Source organism: Triturus cristatus, chromosome 1_1 (assembly GCF_964204655.1).
Source record: "Triturus cristatus chromosome 1_1, aTriCri1.1, whole genome shotgun sequence".
Lineage (NCBI taxonomy): Eukaryota > Metazoa > Chordata > Amphibia > Caudata > Salamandridae > Triturus > Triturus cristatus.
In genome coordinates this window covers 1012327664-1012339134 of record NC_140579.1, presented here as the reverse complement: position 1 = coordinate 1012339134, position 11471 = coordinate 1012327664, and positions in this window count along the sequence as shown.

Below are 11471 nucleotides of genomic sequence, written 5' to 3'. Positions count from 1 at the left end.
CAACCTCAAAAACCCCGGAGGACCTGACTGCCTTGTGACTCTAAAGACTGGGACTCCCATGAGCAGTGGTTCTGCTCAAAGCAAGTAACAAGCCCCTGGTGCCAACCAGGAACCGCGAGCCATGCACACTGTGCACCCGCCAAGCCTGGCCTGTGCCGGAGTTGACAAAGACCGCGAGGACGTCCCACCGGCGACTGTGACCCAGAATCCAGCACCCAAGGACCCACCTCGATGCTCCTGACGACGCCTGCAGCCTCAGAACCAGGGACCCCTCCAACCGCGACCAGCTGAGGGTAAGATTTCCCGATGCGAAAAGACACTCCTGCACCATGTGCCCAGCTCCTGGGTGCCTGCCTAACCTACAGCTTCCCAACTTACCTCTCGAAGTGGTAGTCACACCTGAAGAATCTTCGTCCCCGAGCTTGCAGCCTTTGTTCGTCTTAGAGCTTCTCCATTGAAACCCATTGAGCGCCCGACGGCTCAAAAGCACCCTGCACCCAGCTGCCCGAGTGCCCCTGGGAGTGCAACCTCTCTCCTATTTTCCTTCCCCACTTGCCCTGAGTGAGTGACCAGGAGCCCAGCTCCCACAGCCGCGTGGCCTGCCTGCTAGCAGCCACCAACCAAAGGCCCCCTGCCCGCCATAGGCTAACATTGGGCCTAACTTTCTCTGCACCCGGCTGCCCCTGTGCCGCTGACGGTGTAACAACTGTACCTACCTGACCCTGGGAGACCCCTGAGTCTATGCCTAGAACCTTAACTCTGCCAGTCGAGTACTTACCCAAAAGCCGATTACTCACTTTTCCTCCATAGGGTAACATTGACTGGTTTCACTTGGAAATTCTTCGAAGCGTCGAGTTTTGAAACTTTAAAATATTCACTAAAAATCAGCCAAATAATGAAATTACTCACCTGCTATCAGGAAAGATCCCAGTGCTGGATCTTGGTGCCCAGCACTGACCCTGAAAAGTAATTACAACCGTACTTATCAATAACTTGATTTTCCTCCATAGGATAACATTGTCTGGTTTTTACCAGAAATTCTTGTGTTGATTTTTGAAACAAACAAATATTCCTTAAAAATCGCCTGTATAACAAAAACAAATTCTTTCAACTGTTTACAAGAGATGCACCAGTGCTGAATCCAGGAACCAGCACTGAGTAAGAAAAAGTAACGATAACCCTACCGTTAAGTGAATTTCCTCCATTAGGATAACATTGGTGATTCTATGTGAAAAAGTTTTTAAGTGTCAACTTTTGAAATACAATAATATTCCTTAAAAATCATACCTTTAACCAAAACACATTTACTCACCTGTTTCCAGTAAATTTTCTAGGACTGAATCTAGGATCCAGTCCTGTGGTTAGAAAAGTAATCCAAAAACTAATGAATTGCATTTATTAAGAAATTCCCATTGAGCTCAATGTTATAATTGTGTTTGAATTGTGTTGCCTATTGCAACAACTGTATCTACTGTATTCAAAAGTCTATTGCCTATTGAAAGTATTTAACTAAAGCATCTCATTCTGAGAAAGTATATTTTGATACCCACTTGTGGTTCTAAAATAAAACAACTATATTTTTTTATATACAAACCATTGGCCTAGAGTTCAGTTCTTGAGTGTGTGAGACCATTTGCTGAGTGTGTACAACAAATGCTTTACACTGTCCTCTGATACTGCCTTACTGCTCGACCAAGCTACCACTTTAGAGAGTAAGGTTATATCTAACTATAGCCTCTGCCAAACCTCTTTGGACTGTGGACTCTGTGCACACTGTACCTATTTGGGGACAGTATATACAGAGCCACTTTCTTACATTCGTCCCTATCACTAGCGCGCTACGTTCTACGCCTTCTGCCTTGGACTTATCTTCAGCCCACCCTCCATACCCGCATTTGTGCAGCCTTCACACCATTAATCGCTCTCTTGTGCCCTAGCGCATCCGAGACTGCCTGACGTTCTCCTTGCCCCGCTTGGCGCAACTCTCACGCTCACAACTAAGCCCTTAGGCCATCAGCCACTCGTACCTTCTGGGCAGAAGTACCATGCGCACAATATCACCCGTCGTACCCTTGCGCAGCCCACACTGCTTGTAGTTCTCCGTTTCCCGCTTGGCGGTGTTCACTCGCTCACAACCAAGCCCTCTGTCCATCAGCTACTCGTACCTTCTTGGCATACGTACCACGTGCTTGTTGTATATCCTTTGCTGCAAGCATTCCGGTGATTCTATCATTGATCCTTTATATAGGCACTTCATTCATTGTCACCGTGCATCACCTTCCTAAGTCTAACCTTTCGCCTTTTCATGGTCAGAGTGCACTCAACCACGTGCATGTTGCGTCTGCTACCCACCTTGACTGCCCCATGGATGGCACAATGTCTTACGGCTCTGTATTAGGCGTTCCCTAATCTCCTTCCCTTTTCCTCATTTTCCACAGGCTATTTTCATTGATTCAGGCTTGCACCTTAACTGTCCTGATGATGATACTATTATTGTTTTTAAAGGATCGAAACGTCGACTAATGTAAACAGTTTGCACGTTAATCGCACATGATAAAAAAAAGTGCAGTTACTGTTTCTCTAAGCTTGTTAGAAATTGTGCTCAATATTCCACAAGCTACCCCGTCTTGCCAGATATGTTTTTGTTCAAAATGTATTTGGCATGTGTTCATGTAGGATGCAGGATTGTGTCCCACGTAATTGCTATGTTTGTATTTTTATTCTTTGACATTTTTGATTTATTAAATTGATTTTCCGGCTGGACACTCGCATTCTAGTACTGATTCAAGTCTATAATTATCCTATTTACTCAACTGTTGCGTTTAAGGACCACTGTTCTAATACTGAACTCTTTCTGTGTTCTGCTTGGCTCTGCACTAGATCAGATTGTCCCACTCTTGAAAGAGGAGTTAAAACTTCTTGTCTATCTAGCAAATTATATATCACTGAACTAGTGGCCTTGTGTCTTGACCTGCGTGTTTTGAAATGTCTCTGGTGGCACCAGTATGACACTTTTGTTAAACTTGCATGGAGATTAGATTAGATTTGATTTATAAGTGCATCATTCTTTAAACTAAACCATATGTCTTCTCCCTGCGTGTTTTCTCTGTGTCTAACATGTAGATGGCGATAAGAGACCCATCATTGGTTTCGTATGTTAAAACTCAATTTAAAATCTGATTATTTTTCTTTCAACGAGATCTGCACTATTCCTCCCTGTATGCCGTCATACTCATTTTCTCATCAGCGCTTTCTGCCATCTGGCATACACATTGAGCCTTGTAGCCATTTAATGACAATTTGCTCTGTTATCTAACAAGGTTCAGCTACATGCTCAAATAAGAGTTGCTGCATTTGGAAGAAACTTTTCCTAATGCGATCGTTAATCTCTCTGAGTGTCAAGAGTTCCCACTCGCTTTACATGTGTCTCTGTAACTCCCTCGCTAAAGAAAACATCCTCGGACCCTGATGATTGGTCGAATCATAGCCTAATCTGATGGCTACTTGCTTAAATTGTTCAAATGAGCAATATTTTATCTAGACGTCAGCTTTGTCGAATGTAGCAACTTACCGCACCCTCTCCAAGTAGGTTTCAAGGCCAGGTGGCAGCACTGAGGTAGTGATTGCTTATGTCCTATTACTTACCGGTAATCTTCATTACTCCTGGTCCTGTGTTCCTCGTCCCATTCATTACTTATAGAGATCTAGTATCTCCCTGACAGAAAAAAGAACATAAGGAATGCTGGGTCCCTCTAGCCCACCCTCTCCCACTGGGAGTGAATAAACTGTACTTACCCAGTAGTCGTTCTTAACTACCAAGCCTCCCAGGAGGGCCGGCTGTTCGGGAGGGAGGGGCGTGATGAATGGAATGAGGACCACAGGGCCTGTACTAATGAAGAGTACCAGTAAGTAATAGGACATTACCCCAGGTCCCCGCCCCATTCATTACTTATGGAGAATAGGTAAGCCAGACAACCGGCCTTCCATACCCAAGAAAAACCACCTAGGCCACCATCTGCAACGCAGCACAAAAGTACATTTTTTTAAACCAGGTATGGAAAAGAAAGCGGAGTTAGGAGCACACAGCCTGCAAAACACCTATTCTAAAAATTCACATCCTTCCATAACACATTTTGGAGACAATAATGGCGAACAAAAGTATTTGAGGAAGCCCATGGCGCCACCCGACTCACCTCAGCAATAGACACCCCATGCAGTTCAGCCCATGAGGCCGCCACACCTCTCGTGGAATGGCCCTGCACCCCAGCTGGAGGAGGAGCACCCACCAGGGAATAAGCCAGTGCAATCACCTGCTTCAACCACTGGCTAATAGACAGGGAGGAGGCCCTATCCCCCTTCAAAGCTGACCCAAAAGAAACAAACAAGGCCTAAGACTTCCGAAAAGGCTTAGTGCGATCCAAATACACTAAGAGTGCCTGTCTCATCCAACAAGGACCAGTCCAAGTCCCCAGAAGAACCAGGAACCTCCACCAGAGCCGGCAGAACCAGCTCCTGAGACTTATGGAATTGAGACACCACCATAGGCACAAAAAAGCATCCAACGCCAAAACCACACCATCCTCAGAAAAAGATAAGTAAGGTTCTTCTGGCCACAACAGCACCCAACTGCCCAAACCACCGAGCCAAAGTTATAGCCACTAAAAAAATCACCTTAAAAGTGACAAAATTAATGTCAACCAACTCTAATGGCTCAAAGGGCACCGACATGGGAGCCTTCAACACCAAAGGCAAATCCCATAATGGAAAAAGTGGCTTCACCACAGGGCATGTCAGAGACGAATTGCGAAGCAACCTGACCATTAGATCCTATCTGCCAGATTACCCCAGAGAGTCTGAAAAGTCTTAATGGCAGCCCACTGAGCCCTCAACGTAAAGGCCGCCAGGCGCTTCTCAAAAGTCATCCCACAAAAATTGTAATACATCCGTGAAGGAACGAACCAAGGGAGAGTGATCAAGGGAACCACACCAACAGCCAAAATTCCCCCAATGTCGCTCATAAGACTTCAGAGTGGAAGGATGACGTGACTGCTGAATAACCAGCGCTAGGTGTCTGGGCAGCCCCTGCTATCCCCTCCTTTCAACTTCCAAACCAAGAGACTGAGTCGCGGAAGAGCCAGAGCCGGGACAACCTGCTGTGGGGAAGGGAAGCACGGCACCATCCAAGGACCCTGAACAGCCATCAGTTTGAGACAGGAGAACCAAGACCAACGGGGCCAAAAGGGCACCACTGCAAACACCAACCTGGACTCACCCCAAAGACAAGCCAGAAATGGGGGAAAGCATACAACAGGTGGTTGGACCAAGGCACTGTCAGGCAAGGTTCCCTTGGAGATGTAGGGAGGCCACCGGAGGGACCACCACCTTGGTAAACACCCTGGGGGCTGACCTCAGGCCAACCGGAAGGACGACAAACTTTTAATAAACCCCCCTGATGCAGAACCTCAGAAACATCTGGCAGAGGGGATGAACGGGCACATGATAGTAAGCATCTTGTAAGTCCAAGGTGCACATCAGATGGTCCTTCAGCACCAAAGGGATAATCTTCTGCAGGGTCTCCATCTTGAAGGGGAGATGCAACACAAACCAGTTAAGAGCCTTCAAATCCAAGACCAGCTAGAATCCCCCATAGCTTTTGCCACCAGAAAGATGATTAAATAAAACCCCTTTCCCACCTCCAAGGGTGGGACCTCCTGAATGTCTCCCTTTAGTAACAGACAATGAATCCCCTGTGCTAGAGCCACTTGCTTCGTGGCCTTGGAAGGCCAAGGAGTTTGAATTCCGTATGCCGAAGTGACCTCCCCAAACTCAATCCTGTAGCAATGACGCACTTTGTCCAACACACAGGTGTGTGAAATAGACAGCTCCCATGCCTGGAGGAAGACCGCCTACCACAAATTCGTTTCCCGTCATATAGTCAGGAATGACGTTTAGTAGGGGGTGCTTCGCCTTCCGATCCCACCCCGACCAGAGTGAAATGACCTTGAGCCTTGAGGAACTGCCTCTTGGATGAAGCGAAAGGGAGATTTTGGCTTGAAGGACATACGTGTTTATGAGGGGGGAGGAATTTTTATTTTTCTTGATCAACGTATGTAATTTGTCCACCAACTCTGCTCCAAACAATGAAGACCCCAGAAAAGGCAACCCCAGCACGGACACTTTATGGGCAGAATCAGTCGGCCAGTCCTTAAGAACAATATTCCTCCGACCAGCCACACAAGCCCCTCCAGCAAGGGCTGAAGCCCTGACCACATAGAAGGAAATATCCAGAAGATATTAAACCTGGCGCGCAATCTGATCCAGCATCCCAGCATAGTCAGAGGCGTTGTCCAAGGACCTGAATAAAGCCTTGAGATCCATCAGCAAAGATTGCGCCACATTGTACCATAGATCCCAGCCCAAAGAGCAAGATGGAAACCAAATTAGACTTTCTGAAGGGAGGCATCCACCTTTTTATTCACCACATTCTTGATGAACACATTTTCTGTCAAGGAGGTCTGCCCCACCAGACTTGCCACAAAGGAATCGATGGGACTTGCATCAGGAAGGTCCTGCTGCATATTGTGTAAGTAATAAAATTTCGCCATGAAGCGGGGCAACATTATCTTATCTGGCCCCTTCCACTCCCTCTTGAAAACCTCAGAAATACACTGATGCACAGGCACATCCAGGGGTGCAAACTCTGGAACTGCAGCAACAAGCCCCCAGACAACGCCGAAGGCATCTCCTCATCTGGGAAACCCATGTTAGATTCCACATGTCTGATTAGGTCTGGCAGCATGTCCCTGGACACATACTTCCCCTTCAGATCCTCAGGCCCCTGTTGCTCCTCCTCAGACCCTTAAGGTGAAGGAACAGAACCCCTCCCCTTAGGCTTGGGGGGATCCCTCATTTCCAATAGCATCTCCCTGATCAGCCTCCTCAACTTAGCATCCCACACTCCCTGTGTTTTGGAGGGGAAGGAGAAGAGCTGGGTTAACCAGAGACCAAAGAGGAAGACTCTGCACCATGCTTCCTCTTCCTGGTGTGCTTCCTCATAATCAGATAGCAGGAGAACCACAGATCACAGCAGTATACACCAACTGGAATCAAACAGGACCACAGGAAAACATACCCACTATGCAGTACTCACCACAGGCAGAAATAGCCTTCCATCTCCAAGAATCAGAAGGCAACTTGCCCCTAGAACTGCCCAGGGACGCCCATCGTAACCGGCTCACCTGGACCCAGCCCGACGGTCCTCCTCGCTGAAACCAGAATTCAGGCACTGTCGGAGCCCACCACGTCCAGCTCTGACGTGCCAATCATGCCATCCTATCTCCCACAAGCAGGATCTGGAAGATAGGCACCGCCAGAGTACACTCCATCCAGCTCTGATGTGCCAATCACCCTCTGCGTCTGGCAAGCATGCTAGGCCTGCCGGCAGATGCCACCGCGAACCGGAGGCTCCCCAGTCCTCGAGGGTCAAACTTCCGCTTGACGCTTCTCCCAGCAAGCCCCACAGGCCTGGAGACTCCCACATCTCTGAAAATGGCCATGACAAGATCACCGATGCTCCTGCCCAGCAAACCTTTGTCCTGTTTCTGTCAAGACAGAAATAAAGAACAGAACGACTGCTGGGTAAGTACAGTTTATGTCCTCCCGGTGGGAGGGGGTGTACTAGGGTGACCCAGCATTCTTAATGTTCTTTTTTCTGTTAGCGAGATACTAGATCTCCATAAGTAATGAATGGGACATGGACCTAGGGGTAATTGCTTTGTGCACAACATATGCAAATTGATTTGAGGCCAAATTTTAAAACGTCTTTATGAAAAATACAATGCATTTACTCTACTTGCGACCAATCTATCTTAATTCAACACCTAATTTAAGTAGGAAGTGGAACTGGAAGTTACTAGACGCTGTGAGTTTTGCCTCATATCATCTTGCACTGGAAGTTTCTAGGCGCTGTGCTTACTATCTCATCAGCTTACATTGTAAGTTACTAGGGGGTGTGAGTGCACTGGAATTTGGCAATTTCTCCGAGTCATGTCTGTGAGCAGAGTGGAATTTCTACAGCAAGGCCTAGCAGCTTAAAAAGTAAAAAGCAGTAGGGGGTGTGGTGACTTTATTAGGAGGGCAGGGATGGTTCAAAATATTGTTTATTGCTAGAGAAGTGTTAAAGAAAGAATGAATGTGTTCATTCAGAGCATGGAGTAGCTGGGGGTCTGCACTGCTTGTCACTGATCTACAATATATCTTCTTGCACTTGCTCTAAATGGCCAGATCCTGTGCATGAGTAAGAGACCGTTTCTCACATGTAATAATGACTGCACTGTAAGTGATGTCTGTGGAATAAAAGATTTCATCCCATGTTAGTTAGTTCTATACACTGAGGTATGATTGATGGATAAGAGGTGTATTCTACCACCTGCTGTAACTATACACTTTCACTGTAAGCAATGTATATGTATAATACCATACGATAGACCATCTCAGTGTGTGTATAGGGGCCTATTAATATTAGGATTTGTTGGCGCTTTTTGTGATGGTTTCTCATCTGATGTCTTGTTAAGGTTTAAGTCCATGAATTGCCTGTACTAAAATAATTTCATTTCTTTTTTTTTTCCAGTATTCATTCCCGTCTCACCCTAGCCAGAGATACGCTCCTCCAGGTGAGTTGCTCTATCTATAACTGTTACATTTTCAATGGTTGTTGTTCAACATGGTTATGTTATGGCATAGTAGCATCTTATGAGAAACAGTTCTTGTTCTATTTGGAACCTTAAGGGACGGTGATGCTCTGGGCAGTTATCTCTGTCTGGATTATGCTGATCAGTCACCTTGGGTTGCTGTGCTGCTTAAAATAAATCTATTTTAAATTTATTGGACCTGAACTTCATCTTTGTAACAATGGCGACGAGTTATGAAGGAGAGGAACACCTGACCAACCAGACTGCTGCAGCACAGGTGTTGTGTGTTCTTTAAATTCCGCTTTTATTGACCTGCTGAAACGGACCCTGCTGTTAAAAACGACACCTCAAGATTGTTACTTTTGCTGAAAACCGGACTTTCCCACATGCTTGGCAACGTGAGTTAATCTCTTTTGAACATTTTGACATATTTCTTTGACCAAGTGTGAAGCGCGAGGAAACGAGCGTGGATTTTAAAAGTAAATACCTTGCTCTGGGGCTTTCCTGGAATCCTCAAGGGAGATAATTCATGCAGGCTGAACAATACCGAGTGTTCCGATCGGAAGGTTGACAGCTTAATGGTTCGCAGAGCGCGCGCATGCATTTCAATCTCAATTAGCGCGATTGTCTCTGGAGACATTCTGGCAGATTACGATCTGTATGCTTGGAAATAGAAGCTTTTAACTACGCGTGTGTCTCCTGAGGTTTGAAAGGCTTGACTTGTTGACATGACAACGTTTGGTAACGAAGGAAGTCACCGAAATTAAAAGGAAAAAAAACACTAAGTTCAGAACAGCACTTTCAACAAAATTGAGAGTTCATCTAATATAAAGGAAAGTTTTGTTGCCACCAGTTTATACTGCTAGCCATTATTATAAAACATTTTTTTTTCTCTCTATTTTTTTTTTTGGGGTGCTGTTTCTTCGTTCTGGTTTCAACAACAATTAAAAAAAAAAGGGGGTGTGCAATTATATACACATGAATGTGAACTAATAGGGTGTATACATATATAACCATATATATATATATATATACATTTTATTTTGGATTGCAAGTCTGTGTGCTTTGCTGATTAAAAACAACAAAATGCAATTTGACCCGCCTGACAAGTTTTTACAAAACAAAGGTGATCCTCCAATGCCTTGGACAAGATGGAAAGAAGAGTTTTTAAATTACATGAAGGCAATAGATGGGGAACGCATGGGAGCAGAAAGAAAAAAAAGTATTTTTTTACATTGTTTGGGCTCGGAGGGTCAAATGGTTTTTAGAGCTCTACCTCAAGTACCACCGTTGGAAGGAGAAGGAGAAGGTTTTAATGTATACAAAGAAGCTTTACAACGTATGGAACTCAGATTTAAACCTGTTACTAATATCGTATTAAACAGATACAAATTTTACACCAGGATTCAACGTGAAAACGAATCATTTGACGATTTTTTAACAGCCTTGAGAGCTTTAAGTATTCACTGCAACTTTGGGGCAATTTGCGATGAGATGATTAGAGACCAAATCATCGTACATGTAAAGAATAAGAAAACTCAAGAGCGTTTATGGGAAATTGGTGATCCTAAGTTAGCAGAAGCGATTTCAACTGCAAAAGCACTAGAACAATCTGAGAAGTGGATGTTAACTGTAAAAAGTACCACCATTAATAAATCTGAAGTATCAGATGATATATGTGTGGTCAAACGTACTGAGACACAACAAAGTGATCATAAAGGCGAGCAGAACCCTTCAGGTTTTAATTCTTTTCGTAGTGGTACACATTCTTTTCAAAAGAAATTCGAAAGGAATGATAGATTTGGATCCTGTTACAGGTGTGGTAGCAAGCTACACTTAGCCAATTATGGGGGCTGTCCAGCAATTAACAAAGAATGTAAGAAATGTGGTAGAATTGGTCATTTTGCCTCTGCATGCAAGGATGTAAGGAGATACAATTTTTCTACTCAAGGCAGAGTATCTTCAATGGCTGAGTTGGATAATACTGTTCATAAATGTGAAACTTGTAGTTGCAAAGAACATAACAAAGGTTTTGTAGATTCTATCTATGAAGAAATTTCTAGCATAAACAATACAGTGTCCAACGAATATAAAAAACCTCCCATGTGTGTGGTGGAAATCTCTGGCGTATTAATAGACCTGATGGCGGATTCTGGTTCACCATGGACCATTATTTCAAATGACTATTTCCAGCAAAAACTTAGTAATGTTTTGCTACCTTCAAAATTGTTACCGTCCGACATAATTGCACATGGTTATGATGGTACAAAAATTGATATGATGGGGTATTTTGAGGTAAATTTACGGTTCAAAACAAGGGAAATAGATGTCAAGTTATACATTGCGGTCAAAGGCATAAATGTTTTGGGATGGTGGGACCAGTGGAAAATAGGCATTATTCTTAATCGCCGTTCTAGTGAACCTGTATTATTGGGTGAGGAAGTGCATTTAAACAACATTTCACATGTTTCGTCACAAGTGAAAGAAAATGTCATAAAGGGTAATTTCAGTGATATATTTCCAGACACGTTAGGTAAGCTTAAAGATTATACCCACAGGATAAAACTTAAAAGAGATGTTGATCCTGTAAAAAAAAAACTAAGAAATGTACCGATCAACGTCAGGGAAGAGCTTAAGAGCATGTTAAATGATTTAGGGCCTCATGTAGGTAGCTAAATACCGGTCGGTAACGGCCGAAATTCGGTAAATATGCCGTTACCGACCGGTATTTAGACAAGTGAGATGTAGGAGGCCAAAAACCAGTTTTCGGTAAATATGAAG